The sequence below is a fragment of the Hyaena hyaena genome, unplaced genomic scaffold (assembly GCF_003009895.1).
Source record: "Hyaena hyaena isolate Hyena2069 unplaced genomic scaffold, ASM300989v1 scaffold_240, whole genome shotgun sequence".
Taxonomy (NCBI): Eukaryota; Metazoa; Chordata; class Mammalia; order Carnivora; family Hyaenidae; genus Hyaena; species Hyaena hyaena.
In genome coordinates, this window is record NW_024080873.1 from 656,029 (window position 1) to 671,777 (window position 15,749).

General features: G+C 39.2%; 1 protein-coding gene and 1 non-coding gene across 3 annotated transcripts in view; both read left to right on the forward strand.

Moving 5' to 3' along the window:
• The window catches only part of MLLT3 (MLLT3 super elongation complex subunit), a 274,703-nt gene that overhangs the window by 103,847 nt on the left and 155,107 nt on the right, over nucleotides 1–15,749 (forward strand). The window lies entirely within an intron of this gene.
• LOC120239898 lies at nucleotides 5,905–6,008 on the forward strand. Its single transcript, XR_005530532.1, has one exon. It is a non-coding gene; the product is annotated as a U6 spliceosomal RNA (small nuclear RNA).

Genomic DNA, 15,749 nt, shown 5'->3' on the forward strand with positions numbered 1-15,749 from the left:
GCCTGCAGCTACCATGTGAGCAGTCCATCTATCCTGAGGCCATCGGGTTTTGAGTGGAGAGCGCATGGAAAGGCCCTGAGAACAGAACTCCTTCAGAGAGATGTCCAGCTGCCCTGGACACCAGCTGTTTCAGATCCAGCCACCATCTGACTGCAGCCGAATGAGACATTTTGAGCCGGAACTGCTCAGCCAAACCTTCCCGAATTCCTGACTCAAAAGCCATGAGAGATAATAAAATGGCTGTTGTTTCAAACTGAATGTGGGGTGATTTATTCAGCACTTGATCATTAGAAAATATTTCTTTGGAGAAGCATTTTCTGTTTTCATCTAGGTGGTATTGAAGGATGGCAGGGCTAGAAACATCTCTTAGTGCACATTAAGAGTTGTCACCGCCCTAACCCCTGAAACTTTCAGACCCTACTGGGGATTGGTCAAGGAGGGAGATCATAAAAGAGAAAATCATGCAACCAAATTTTTTTTTCCATTTCCTGTACCTTTACCTAATAGTTGATAAAGAGGGGCTGGCCAGGGGATAGATGCTTACACTAAACTGACTAGATGACAAGGAATTTGTTTTGGGGAAGTAAGGCCAGGACAAAAATTCTGCAAATGAGCTTGGGGATATTTCTACGGGAACTGTGAATGAGGCAAAAACAGGCCATTGTCAAAGAGGCCAGAAGCTCTGTTGAATAATTTATTGTTCAGTGTGCTTTTTTAAATATTAAAAGCTGTGTGCCTTTTATGGGTTGAATTTGCCCCCTGACAAAGGGTAGGATGACATTCTAACGCCCACATACCTGTACATGTGACCTTATTTGGAAATAGGGTCTTTGGTAGAGGTCATAGTGGATTCATGTGGGCCCTGCCAATGACTCATGTCTTTACAAGGAGACAGTGTGAAGGTGCAGAGAGACATGGAGAAGAGAGCTGTGAGAAGACAAGGCAGAGATGGGAGTCGGGCCACTGCAGCTAGGGAATGCGAGATTGCCAGCAGCTACTAGAAGCTAGACGAGTCAAGGAAGGGTTCTTCTGTAGAGCTTTTGGAGGGAGGTTGGCCCTGCCAGCACCTTCATCACCTTGATTTCCGTCTTGTAGCATGAGACATTAAATTTTTGTTGTCTCAAGCCAACCATTTTCTGAGACTTTGCTATGTTAGCCCCCGGAAACAAATGTAGTACCCGAAGTTGGACTGAGACGGTGAAAAAAAATGTTGCTCTTCAAAAGTTAGGAAAATGAAAAGATAAATCACAGGCTGGGGGAGAATACATGCTCACCATATATCCAACACAGGACTTGAATCTAAACTGTATAAGGAATATACAACTCAGTAATAGGACAACCCATTTAAAATGGGCAAAAGATTTGAAGACACTTCAACAAAGGAGATATACACATGTATACTAATATGAAATGCTCAGATCACTAGTTATTAGGAAAATGCAAATTAAAACTGCCATGAGATATTCATGTACTACCTCTACAATGGCCAAAATTAAAAAGAATGACCATACCAAATGCTGATGAGGAAATGGAGCAACTGGAACTCTTAGAAGTTTTTTTGTTGTTTTTTTTTTTAGTTTATTTTTGAGAGATACAGAACAGAGGAGGGGCAGAGAGAGGGAGAGAGAGGATCTCAGGCAGATTCTGGACAGTCAGCATGGAGCCCGATGTGGAGCTTGAACCCACACACTGTGAGATCATGACCTGAGCTGAAACCAAGAGTCAGACTCTTAACTGACTGAGCCACCCAGGTGCCCCGCAGCTGGAAGTCTTCTGCATTGCTGGTCAGTACTTAAAATAGTATCATCACTTTGACAGAAAGTTTTTCATTTTCTTAAAACATTAAGCACACAGCTACCTGGTTGTGCTCAGGTATTTACCCAAGAGGTTTGAAAGCACATCTCCCCACAGAGACTTTAGCACAAATGTTCCTAAGAGCATTATTGGTAATAGCCCTAAACTGGAAGTCACTCAAATGTCCACCAGCAGGGGGATGGATAAACAAATTGTGGTATAATTAAATACTGTTCAGCAATAAAAAGGAATCCACTATTGATATTTACGACAATATGGGTGAAGCTTCATAATTAATTATACTGAGTAAAAGAAGCCAGCTCCCTTCCCAACAGAGTACATATTGTATGATTCCTTTTTTTTTAAAAAAACATTTTTAATGTTTTTTTTATTTCTGAGAGAGCGAGAGAGAGAGAGAGAACGGGAGACACAGAATCTGAAACAGGCTCCAGGCTCTGAGCTAGCTGTCAGCACAGAGCCCGACGCGGGGCTCAAACCCACGAACCACGAGATCATGACCTGAGCCAAAGTTGGACGCTTAACTGACTGAGCCACCCAGGTGCTCTGATATTGTATGATTCCATATGTAGGTATATACACTTTTAGAAGGTGCAAAGTAATGATCATGATGGTACAAATCCGTGGTTATGGGCAGTAGGGCAGAGTAAGGAGGGGTAAGATTTTAAGGAGACATGAGTAAACGTTTAGGATCGATGGGTAGGTTCATATAATTTTGATTGCGGTGATGTTTTCCTTGGTGTATATTTATGTCAAAACATCAAATTATGCACATCATGTATACGATTTCTAAAATTTTTAAAAAATGTTTTATTCAGAAAGAGAGAGAGACAGGGACAGTGTGAGCAGGGAGGGTCAGAGAGAGAGGGAGACACAGAATCTGAAGAAGGCTCCAGGCTCTGAGCTGCCAGCACAGAGCCTGACGCGGGGCTCGAACCCACAAACTGTGAGATCATGACCTGAGCCGAAGTTGGATGCTTCAGTGACTGAGCCTCCCAGGTGCCCCTTAGATTTTTTAATATGTCAGTTATGTCTCAGTAAAGCCAGAACAAAAAGAGAAGGTATATGGGAAAATTTAGGGTTAAGAAGGGGGCTTAAACTCCAGGCCCTATTCTACTAAGAGTTATCAGCTGAGCAGAAGCAGATACAGTTTGCTTTGCCATTTATTGTTGAACATGCCATGTCTTGAATGACAAGAGAACATTTAAATCTAGAGCCAACAAGTAAACCAAACCTTTAGAGTCAGTTGAGGTTTAATCACAGAGGACTTAACTTATGGAGTTAAGAGATTTATTATAGAAATTAAACCTAAAACATTTATGGTAGGAGCTTAGGAAATGAAGGTCCAGGAAGCAAGTTGGAGGATCACTGGCATCCCCAGCTAGTCCATCTGAGAAGCCAGGCATGAGACAACCTTGTGCTCATGGGGCATGGCCCATGGAAGCCTGTGCCTCTGTGTGACTACCACCTCTTTGTGTCTGTTGGTTGGCCTGGAGTTGCTGTTGATCTACGGGGCCCATCTGGAAAGGTGGATAGGGATCCAAGAAGAGCAAAGATAAGCTTGAACCCACCTACATAGCCATGTCTGGTCACTATAGTAACCATGACCACCTTCGGAGTAATGGCTTCTGAATCCAAACAGATCGATCCACATCTGTGCCAATTCTGTTTTTGTGCCAATTCAACTTTAAGCTGGGCCTATACAGGGAAGAGATTCCAGGAAGTGTAGTTTTTCCTTAAGAAACTTGACACAGTCAGTACAAACTGCCACAACCTGCCAATTAATGGCCTTCATAATTGTAGTCCTTATTATGAACTTACGCTCCCCTATTCTCATGTGATGGGTCAATTATACTAGACAAACACAGAATATCTTTGCAAGTGATCTAATTGGGACAGAATGTAGTGAGTTAGTCCAGGCATGAGGAATAAGGGTAGATCTTTTCAGAGTCAGGCCTGATTACAATGTAAACAATAGGGAGACTCTCCATCCCCTCTTACAAGGAAGGTGTTTATAGCAACATAAACACCTTTTCAGCACAGTAACATAAACAGTTTCTCAAGGAAACAGTCTCTGGCATTCAGGAAATGTTTCTTTCTTTACAAACAAAAAAGTATGTTTTTCTAAAGATTTAATTTACTTAAGGGCTCTGTTTAGAACAAGGCTATGATTGTAGAGGGATAAAGTTATTCCCAGAGCACTTTTGTGGTAGGCTGTAGTTGAAGTCCTTATAGAAGCATCTTGTTTAAACTTCTGTAGATCAACAGAGCACAGGCCAGTACAGGTGTACTATGTTACATTTTCGATACACCTCTAGAAAGCTATATAAAGTATCCATTTGTGAGTCAAATTGTATGACAAATTACCAGTAGTCACTGAATTGATACTTTCTTAGAAAATCCTTCCTGAAAACAGGAAGACCCTTTGTTACAGGTATAACATACTACCTACAGTTAGGTCAGGGACTATGATAGAGGCTATGTATTTGTCTTAATGCTACATATTTAACTCATTTGTACAAATACTTCCTAAAATAGGTCAGTTGCGATTCTTATATTAAAATTCTTTAACTCCTGTAACATTTGAAACTAGGAACAATTGGAAATAGATTTCATCCACAAGACCCATTCTAGGTTTGAAAAGAAGAAAATTCTTAAAAAAATTTTTTTTTATTATTTATTTATTTTTTATTTATTTATTTTTTTAAAAAATGTTTTATTTATTTCTAGGAGAGATAGAGAGAGACAGCGTGAGCAGGGGAGGGTCAGAGAGAGAGGGAGTCACAGACTGAAACAGGCTCCAGGCTCTGAGCTGGCAGTCAGCACAGAGCCCGACCCGGGGCTCGAACCCACGAACCGCGAGATCATGACCCAAGGGAAAGTCGGACGCTTAACCAACTACGCCACCCGGGCGCCCCTATTTATTTATTTTTTAGATAGAGATAGAAGACACACAGGGGAGGTGCAGAGAGACAGAGAGCGAGAGAGGGAGAGGGAGAGAGGGAGAATCTGAAGTAGGCTCCAGGCTCTGAGCTGTCCGCACCGAGCATGACGTGGGGGTTGAACTCACAAACTTTGAGATCATGACCTGAGTTGAAGTCAGATGTTTTACCTACTGAGCCACCCAGGCGCCCCAAGGAGAGGAAAATTCTCTAGCAAGAATGCTTTCTTAACAGAGAATGGAGAACAGATGTACCTATTTTCAGCATGTTATTAAAAAATACATAGTTCTGATAGTACAGTGAAGATGCTGTTAATAGGTGTCAGCCACATGCATTTCCTTTTTTTATTTTTTTAATTTTAACCTTTGTGGAAAGGCTTGATTCATTTAAAGATATACTGACAAGGTTTGGGAATGATTTATTCATTGCTGACTAGATTTTGTGTAGCTTCGCACAACTGAGAATGTGGGGGCAGGAGGTGGTGTCTCATGCTGCCTTCTACCTTAACCCCTGGACTCCTGCTTCTCAAACTTGAATGTGCACATTGGTGACCCAGGCATCTTGGTCAGTGATGCAGTAGGTTAGGGTGGAGTCTGAGTGTTTTTTTTATTTCTGACAAGTTCCCAGGTTTGTACAACACACTCTGAGAAGCAAGGGAGTAAGCTTTTCTGAATATCATTTTTGGTGTGGTTGCCCATAGTATTCAACATTTTGCAGTAAGTGCGGTGTATGTGGAGAAAAATGATTGTTTTCCCATATGCCCAGTTTTTGTCCGAGGACAGAAAGATAGTGGTAGACTCCCATTAATTAAGTAGCTTGCTAATAATTTGGCAGGAATTAAGTATAGGCATTTCCCTCTCAACTAGCTTTATGTATACTGTGTTTTTAAATTTATGAAAGTGGGGTGGCTTAAAAGCCAACCTCTTGTTGAGATGCCAGTTACACCAGGAAGGAAAAAAAACCATTTGGCATTTATGTGGAGTACAACTGTGGACTTACTTCTTTCCCCTGCAAAGATCTCTTTAGTATCGATAAAACTAATAAAATAATTATACCCTTGAATGTTAATATATATAAAATTAAATGATTTCTTATGGGCATTAAAATAAATTCAGGTCCAACTTGGCTGTTCTTGGAGAAGAGTTTGTCCTCACTTTGGCAGCGCATAGACTAAAATTGGAATGCTCCAGAGCAGATTAAGCACGGCCCCTGCACAAGGATGACACGCAGATTTGTGAAGACAAGAGTTTAATATTGAGGAAATGTTCATGGGGGGGAAAATGTGCCTGTTTGAAGAATAAAAATGGAGAACTAATTTGAAAATAATTTTTAACCATCACCATTAAAATATTTTTATTAAATTTTTTTAAAAAATGTTTATTTTTGAGACAGAGAGCGAGAGAGAGAGAGCGCAGGGGAAGGGCAGAGAGAGAGAGGGAGTCACAGAATCCGAAGTAGGCTCCAGGCTCTGAGCTGTCAGCACAGAGCCTGACATGGGGTTTGAACCGACAAACAAGGAGATCATGACCTGAGCTGAAATTGGACGCTTAACTGAGCCACCCAGGCGCTCTATAACTGTCACCATTTTTTAAAAACTCTTGATTTGGGCAGCCTAAAAATGTTGGTAAAATTGCATCAAGTGATATTGAAATATACTGGTCTTGAATATTTTTAATGTCTTTATTTCGTTTTGAGAGAGAGAGAGAGTGAGCAGGGAAGGAGCAGAGAGAGGGAGACCCAGAATCTGAAGCAGACTCCAGGCTCTGAGCTGTCAGCACAGAGCCTGATACGGGACTTGAACCCCTAGACTGTGAGATCATGACCTGAGCCGAAGTTGGACACTCAATCAACTGAGCCACCCATGCGCTCCAGTCTTGAATATTTTTAAAGAAAATTTCAGGCAATTGGATTTATCTGGGAAATATTGAAATATGAATTTGAGGTTGGGAAAAAATGTTTAGAGAGATAAAAATCAAATACTTCACAGGAATTATTTGCTTATTTCCTGAAATGACCCAGTTTTCCTTAATTTTAAGTTGAGCCTTTAAGTAATTGAAGATTAAAAACAGAAGAGAAAAAAAAAGGAACATCTTTAAAGCTTCTTTCTGGATTAGTGCATCAGTCTGATCTGAAAGGAATGGGAAAAGATATAACCCAATGGCTATCATCTCTATAGAAGATACGGCCACAGAAATGATTCTGGAACAGGAGAGTCCGCTAGGATCCTGACACAAGTGGGAAAGAGAATTCCCAGGAATTCTTGAAGTCAAATAGTGTTTATCAACTATAATGGTAACTGATAGCGAAATTATTTTTTAACTCTGATAGTTTAAGAGTCTTGAGATAATCAGTGAGCACTTTACTAAATGCATCTGCCAAAAGATTGAGGCTGTAGTTAATATCTGAAAATTTTTCATCTGTTTCAGATGGTTGAGTGTGTTGGAAGTTATGTGTTCTGGAAAAGTAAGGAAGGAGGTATGTGCTCCACAGAGGCTAAGTGTTAAAATGTTAAAAAATGTTAATGTTTGAAGTATGAATAGTAGGAAAATAACTGCGGTATTAAAGATAAAAAATTATACCTGTATTACATTGTAGGCCATTTGGGAAGAGAAAATAAATTAAAAAAAAATTTTTTTTAAATTTATTTTCAGAAAGAGAGGCAGAGAGAGAGAAAGGGAGAGAGCATCCCAAGCAGGTTCTGCACTGTCAGCACAGAGCCTGGTGCGGGGCTTGAACTCACAAACTGTGAGATCATGACCTGAGCCAAAATCACGAGTGGGATGCTTAACTGATTGAGCCATCCAGTCACTCCAAGACAATAAAAATTTAAAAACCTAGTGTACTTTCTATTTTTCCTCTATAGTTTGAAAAAAATATAATTGCCCTTTTCTTCACTGTAAGGTTGTTTCCCATGTAATACCACATTTTTTTGTGTGCAGTTATTTTCTGTGGCTGCCTAATATTCCACTGAAAAAGACATATCATTTGGGTAACTATCACTTCCTTTATTTCTTCGTAGACATTGAAGTGGATTTATGTGTTTTTTCCCAAGATGAATAATACTATAATGAACATCTGTGTATAATGCCTTTCTTTGATCAGAATTTTCTTCTTAGATCAGATTGCCAGAACTGAAACTCATGTCCTTACAAGGAACCTTTCCTTAAACGCTGGTCTGTGAAGTTGAAGGACTGTTTACAAAGAAATACTAACCCTTCCTGAGTGTTAGAAGATAAGGATGTTATGACAAGGTGTTAAAAGCTAAGCTGGAGTTGGACAGGTCAGATTAACCTGGTTCTATCTTTGACACTTGTTTTTTAACACTTGTTGAAAAAGGGAAAAATTAAGGCTAGAAACTGGTCTTGTGATAAGTTTTGATAGTACAATCCTTTCTACAGAAATGAGTTGTTTATGTGGCAAATCCCTTTAAAAATATTTTGTTAGTAAACAAGAGAGGACACTTGGAAGATAAAGTTTCTAATAACAAGTTTACTCCTAGCCCTCTTAACTTTAATTTAGGGCAAATGTATTGAGGTACTTGTGATTCACTAAGCAAATAGGGTGGTGGTGGGGAGGGGAAACAAAGGAAATAGGGATAGTACCTGCAGTTAAAAAAAAAAAAAAAAACACCTAGAAATCAGCTCACAATTCAGATTATAGACTGGTTTGTAATGTTTATTAGCCAAATTTTAGAGATAAGATAGTCAGTTGGATAGATAAGCCATAAATCCTTCCTAGTTGCTCCATGAAGTTACAAATAACCCCCGAGTTGTGATTGGCCCACAGCATTTTAGCCACCCCAGTGTCCTCTGTCAGTAGATAAATAGCCACTACCAAAGGTTTTGCAAGACCCAATCTATAAGCCATCTTTTATTTAGTTTAGAAATTCTAGTCTTCAAGTTGATTTTAATTTTTCTGGATTGTAATTATTTATGTTCCATATAGTGAACTATCTCTAACATTTTTTTCCAATTAATTCCAAGGCATTAATGTATACACAAGTCTAGGAATTAATGAAGTTCTGTTTTTACCATTTTATTTTTATGACTATAATGACTATATTTTGAAGAACTCCTATCACCTATAAATTAATTTTTAACATAATATTTGGTAGATATAAAAGAATGCAGGTAAGGTGTACATTAAAAAGCAAAATAATAAATTGAACGTCCGTGAAGCTACCATTCACCTTGAGAACTAGAACACAACCAGATTCCCTTTGAGTTGAATCTTTCCTAACTCTTTTCAGTTTTGCACAGCTTACAAGTTAAAAAAGATCTGGTGCCTACTTTTCTGAATTAGAATTATTATGCTTCTAGCCTCTGGAAAAAAATCTAAACAGGTATACGCAATTTACATTAGGAACACCTGCAAATTAATGATTTGTGTCAATGCATATACATAATTCATACTGACAAAGATGTTTAAAAATAGGACCTTAGCATTGAACTTGATAGATTTAAACTTCAAAAAAATTTTCTTAGACTAGAAGTTGTTCTCTTTTTTATCTTAAATGAGCTATTTTAAAAATACCACTGAACATAAAAACAACATGACTACATTATTTGTACATAAAACACCAAATAGGTGTTTATTTTAACAACGTAAATTCACATTACATGTTGGAAATCCAGGTTTTTTTGTTTTGTTTTGTTTTGGTTTTTTTTGAGAGGAAATTATGTATCCCATCCGCCAAGAACCTTCTGTGTTTCCAGACTTTGCCTTATTTCTGGGAATCAAGACGTCAGGGTTAAAAGTTACACACAAAAAATTATCACTAGGGGAAAATGCTATTACTTAATAAAGTTCCAGGTGTTATTTAAAGGTTTTCTCCACTTTTCCCCCAAAATGTTATTTTTCTCATTTGTATTTTTTGTTCATTACTGGTTTGGAGTATGGTAGTTTTGGACTTCCAAATCGATTTTTGATGGAATCTCAAAGAATAGAAACCCACATTCTTTTTAAAAATTTTGTTGCCCTTAGCAGTACTGCTTTGAAGATTAGGGAACCACTTTTATTCATCTCCTAACGCCATCACATGTGATTGTCTCTCAAAGGCTGTCTTCCTCATAAAATAAATGTTAGATTTCAATTTTGGCTTGTATTTCCCCCCTGATTTCTTCCTGTATTATCACTGCCTTTTATTTGGAATTTTCTGCCTTGAGAAGGAGCACAAGCGTCTGGAGAATGTGCTGAAGGCGGTGCTGTTCCTCATTTTCCTTTCTTTAAAAAATCTCTCATGTGGCATTAACTTCTCTTCTTCTAATGCCAAATTTAACATGTATTTGTGGATTAGGACTACAAAGAAAACCAAATTTACACTAAAACTTAACCTTTTATTGACCGAATATCTAACTTGAGTTTTGAACATGGGGGAAGAAACAGGTAGTGAGGTAGGTTTGCATTTATTTTTAGCATTGTAGTTATTTCTGACAGGTTAATCTGCTCTGGGGACATTATCAAATTGCCCTTTTGACTTAGAGAACTTTTTCATTTGGAACTGTTTAAAGTTTCTTCTTACTTTTGTAACTTCAGAAATAACCTGCTTTGTTGTGGTGTAAAATTTAGTCATCTTCCAGCTGAAATTTTAAACTCCTACATGTTACGGGGCCCGTTAGTTTTCTTGAATGTAAGTCGGCTGTCAGCCATTCTGGTCGTAAGCAGGTTGCTTAATGCCTTTATTCCTCAGTTTTCTCATCTGTGCAATGCAAGGTGATAACCCTTCAGGGTGGTCGTGAGAATGAGATGAGTCGTCCTGTCCGAACACTTGGATGGGACACTTGCATTACTTTCTCTGTCCCTGCCACAGCAGATTGACACAAACGTAGTTGCTGAAAACACAAATTAATCTTCTCGTGGTTCTGTATAGGTCAGCAGCTGGGATTAGCTCAACTAGTTTGTCTACTGTAGTTTCGTGAGCCTGAAATTGAGGTGTTGGTCAGCGGGGCTGTCTAGTGGGAGGCTCAGGGAACAGTCCGCCCTCAGGCTCATTCAGGTTGTCACAGACTCCCGGGCCTGTGGGCCCATGTCTGTTTCTTTGTGTGCTGTCAGCTGGGCCAAAGCCTCTCGCTGGGCAATTTCTCTGACTTCTGCTGCTGCTGTAGCTCTCCTCTTCCTCTTGTACCCCATCTCTGATGATAGCAGGAGAGAGTTCTTTGCCTCCTAGTCTCTAACCTATGTGTGATTGGCTCAGGACCATCTTGCATAATACACAATAACCCTTATAGCCTGTGGTCAGTTGATTAGTAACTTTAACTACATCTGCAGAATCTTTCACAGCAGTACCTAGATTAGTGTTTGACTGAATAAGGAGAGGACAGGAATCTTGGGGGACAGCTTCAGAATTCTGCTTATGGTCATGCTAAAAAATGGTAGTGAGTTGACTGGCAGTGATGAAAGCAGTCATATCTTTAAAAAATTTTTTTAAATGTATATTTATTTTGAGAGAGAGGGGGAGAGAGAGATTGAATGAGAAGGGGACGGGCAGAGAGAGAGGGAGACTCAGAATCCAAAGCAGGCTCCAGGGTTTTGGACTCATGAAGCACAGAGCCTGACATGGGTTTTGAACTCAAGAAGCACGAGATCATGACCTGAGCTGAAGTCGGATGCTTAACCGAGTGAGCCACCCAGGCGCCCCCAAAACAGTCACATCTTCACCTGAGTACAGAGTAAATTCTAAATCTCTTGTAGGTAGGGACCGTTCCTTACCTTTTTGCGTATCTTTAGGACCTTATGGTTTGCCATACGTTTATTTAAATACCTGCCATTGGTTGATAGCTTCAATGTAATTTTTCTTTTGATTTGATTCATGTTATTTCTCAGAATCAATAAAAGTTCTGTAAGAGTTTTGTTGAAGATTTCTGGTACCTCTCTGGACTGATTAATTACATTTAGTTTCCCCTTACCTTTTTGCCTACTGTTCATTTTTATTAAATCACAAAGATAAAATTGCTTGCTCTTGTCTTAGAAATTGCCAACAACCTTTGGCTGTGGGAGCACAAATTTTGAGTTGTTAGCCCTTTTTGTTAGCCCTTACATACTCTTAGCCATGTCTTCTGTAACTTGTATTTGAAGATAGGTTGTAAGTACAGCATGCTGTTGATAGCTGAATGTAAAGTTGGCCAACTGCCCCAGCAGAAGGGGGGGTGACCTTATTGGCCTCTTCAGGGTGGCCTCCTTAACTACTGAACCTACAGCCGCAGTGATTGGCAAGGTGATAATCACCCTCTGTTCCTCTTACCATTTTGGGACATTTTCCTGATCAACAAATCTAGGTCTTCCTTTAATGATTTTAATCAGACATATTGGAGACCTGCCAAGAAAGAAGAGTATAAATCATCACCTTTAAGAAGCCAAGATTTTTGAAAAGGGGTTAAGCCGTTTAATGACAGTGTTTGTAAGATATTTACATAGGCCAATCTCTGTAGATAGGAAAACCCTATTTGTCTCAGGGACCCTCCTCATTAAAAATTTTTTTAAAATCATTTCTTTTTCTTAAACTCTTTCTACCAAGTTGGCTTGCTCAGCCCTCCACCCTCCCATAACCTCTACTGCCTTAATCCTGTGTTATGCAAAGAGAAATGAGTTTGTTTAATATAGTTTTGTGTAATAGTGTTCACTTTGTTATTTCCTTTCACTCATAAACGATGTCTCGGAATCTTTCTTGCTTTTTTTCTGACACTTAGATGTTTTCTAAAAATATATGTCTATCCTCTCTCTCCTAAAAAGATGCATAACGCGAAATAGCTCCCTCGTGCCAAAAAGTTTAAACACTTTTTGCCAAAGTACCTTGCTTACCTTGCTGCTTTTGAATTTGATAATGAGGGCTGGCTGGGCGTTCATATGGTTAATTCTTTCAAGAATGCCTCTCTGTCTACATCTAGGATCAACAATGTCCATTCACTGTTCCTTTGATCTTTGGTATGTTGTGCAGACTCATCTGGCAGTCCAGTTTCTCTCATGGCAAACCGGGCATTTGCTCTTTTCTGCTCTTTTCCTGTGCTACTTTTATACTGAATTTAAGCCGCCTTTTACCAAATTTCATGTCAGCAGAACAAATCTTTTAGAAGCTTTGAAAGAATCAGAATTTTTGTATTACTGATTAAAATTTTTTATTTAAAATAATTTTTCTTAAATGTTTATTTATTTTTGAAGAGAGAGATTGAGTGGGGAGGGGCAGAGAGAGAGGGAGACAGAATCCAAAGCAGGCTCCAGGCTCTAAGCCGTCACCACAGAGCTGATGCAGGGCTCCAACCCATGAACTGCAGGATCATGACCTGAGCCGAAGTCAGACAGACGCTCAACCGACTGAGCCACCTGGGCGCCCCTAAAATTTTTATTTTTAAGTAAGCTCTACACCCACCGTGGGGCTTGAAATCATGACCCTGATATCAGGAGGGGGAGTGTTTCACCCGTTAAGACAGCCAGGTGTCCCTATGCACTACTTTTTAAAAAGTCATCCATGTTCTCTAAATAAGTTAAAAGTTTCATATTTGTTTAATTTATTGAGGAAGTTCTTGGCCTTTCTGAAATCATTAGTCTGTAATCAGGAGAGTGATTAGCATTCTTTATTTAGTCTTGACAATTTTTTTAGTTTTATTTCAATGGATATACATTGTTCAACTTGTCTTATAGCCAGTCTGATTAATTTTTTTAATTGTAAAATATACATAGCATAATATTTACAGTTTCCACAATTTTGAGATTTTTACTTTTTTTTATCATTTTTTTTTAATTAGAGAGTGTGTGTAAGGGAGTGAATGACTTGGGGAGAGGGGCAGAGGAAGAGAAAGAGAGAATCTTAAGCAGGCTCCGTGCTCAGCATGGAGCCCGACATGAGGCTTAATCCCATGACCCTTGGGGTCATGACCTGAGCCAAAATCTAGAGTCGGAGCTCAACTGACTGAGCCACCTAGGCACCTCTCCATCGTTTTGAAGTGAAATGTACAGTTCGGTGCATTAGGCACATTCACATTGTTGCATGACCATATCCACCATCCATCTCCAGACCTTTTTCTTTAAAAAAAATTTTTTTAATGTTTTTTTAAATCTATTTCTGAGGGAGAGGGAAAGAGAGAGAAAGAAAGAAACAAACAAACAGCATGAGCAGGGGAGGGTCAGAGAGGGAGATACAGAATCTGAAACAGGCTCCAGACTCTGAGCTGGCTGTCAACACAGAGCCCGACGCAGGGCTTGAACCCACGAACCGTGAGATCATGACTTGAGCCAAAGTTGGACACCTAAAGGCACCCCCAGAACTTTTTCATTGTCCCAAAGAGAAAAGTCTGTTTCTTTCTGTCTGGAGATTTTTCTGGAGAAAAAGTCCCCATTCCCTTCTCCCCGCTTCTCCTGGTAATCACCATTCTCCTTTCTGTCTTTATGAATTTGACTTAACTTAATTGATTTGGTTTTATAGTGTATACCTTCAAAATAATTTATCCTTCAAGGCATGAGTGGGGACATGGTCTGGGGGCAGGGAGGAAGAGTTGATTTTTATAGGTATCAGATTACATTTGCTGCCTAAAGAATGAATAAGCAACCTTTACCTTCCTTATGTATTTGATTACTTTTTATCTGCAGGATTTGAACTCTAGAAATATATGAATATAACTTGTCTTGAAAATGCTGTGTCTTTGAAGAAAAAAAATAAAGCTTTGAACTTTGAGTTATGGGCTTTACTGATATTCATCTCTCTGAAATACATCATTTTTTTTTCAGCGTGGCTTTTCTTCAGATCATTTTCCTTCCCATCTTGGATGTTTAGTCTGTGGCCACAGGAGTTCAGTAGGAATAATTCTTGTTTTCTTAGACAGCTAATGTCTTGATTTTTGACATAGATAGGTCTCACATGCCACCAGGTTGTTTTGAAATTAGTTTGATAAGAGTGGGATGTTCATAAATTATACCATTTGGGTTGTGGATACTTTGCCTGATAACTAGATTATTGGTACAGACTGTTCTAGAATGGGGGCAAATTACCCTCTTTCTCATTGTAGGGAAGTGGGAGTTTTCTTGAATAATTCTGATTAGGGAATATAAAACAGTTTTCTGGGTTTGAGCTTGGGAAAACGTGGCTTGAGTTCAAAATCAGTTAGGTTGTCTTCTCGGGAGTGGCGGGAAGCTTCTCCAAGGGCAGGATCAGAGCTGCGTGTGTCCATTCATTTTGTAAACAGTTGAGCGATATGTTGAGTATAAATAGAATTTCATTCCACTACTTAAGGTCCTATGATTTTCCTAAACAGCATCAGATTTTTAGTCTTGGATAGACAGAACTAAAGGTGAATAGAGACCAGTTTTGCAAGAAACACTTTTCTTCCACGTCGTAGACCAGGAGAGCAGATGAAAGATGAAGCGAGAAACCTTGTAGCATTAACTAGTTCTGCCTTGTAGATTTTTGGCACACAGTGTATTTTGGCAAGCAAAAAAGCAAAGCTCAGCATCCTTTTAGCGGATGCCCTTTCTGCCGTAATAAACATAGACAAATACATGTATACATATTTTGTTTTTTCCTGGTCTGATTAAGTAGTTCTATTTTAGAGTCGTGACACAAAGCAATCAATAGTCATAAATGGATTTCTCTAACATTTCTGAAGTAGAGGTGGTTTTTGTTCTTACAGAATGTCATGAGCACTTAAGTGGGTTTTTATTTCCTCCCAGTTTCGTCTCTATTACAGTTTTCTATTAACTAACAAGCGTTGATACAAACACAGGGAAACTTCCATCGCTGACCTTTGGGGAATAAACCAGCTGATGGAGGCCCTCAGGCGTCCACTGGGAGAGTGAGCATGCGGGGCCCGACTACAGCCATGACAGTGCCGTGGGAGCTGCTCTTACCGACACTTGAAAGTTTTATAAAGGCGAACCATGAACTTGGCCCTTGAAGAATAAGTTGAAAGATTTATTGCCATGTGCCTGATACCAATTTGTGCTATATGAGTGTGACCTTATCTTATTTTTAAATTCTTTGCCAATCTTTATGGAATACTGTCTTTTGCG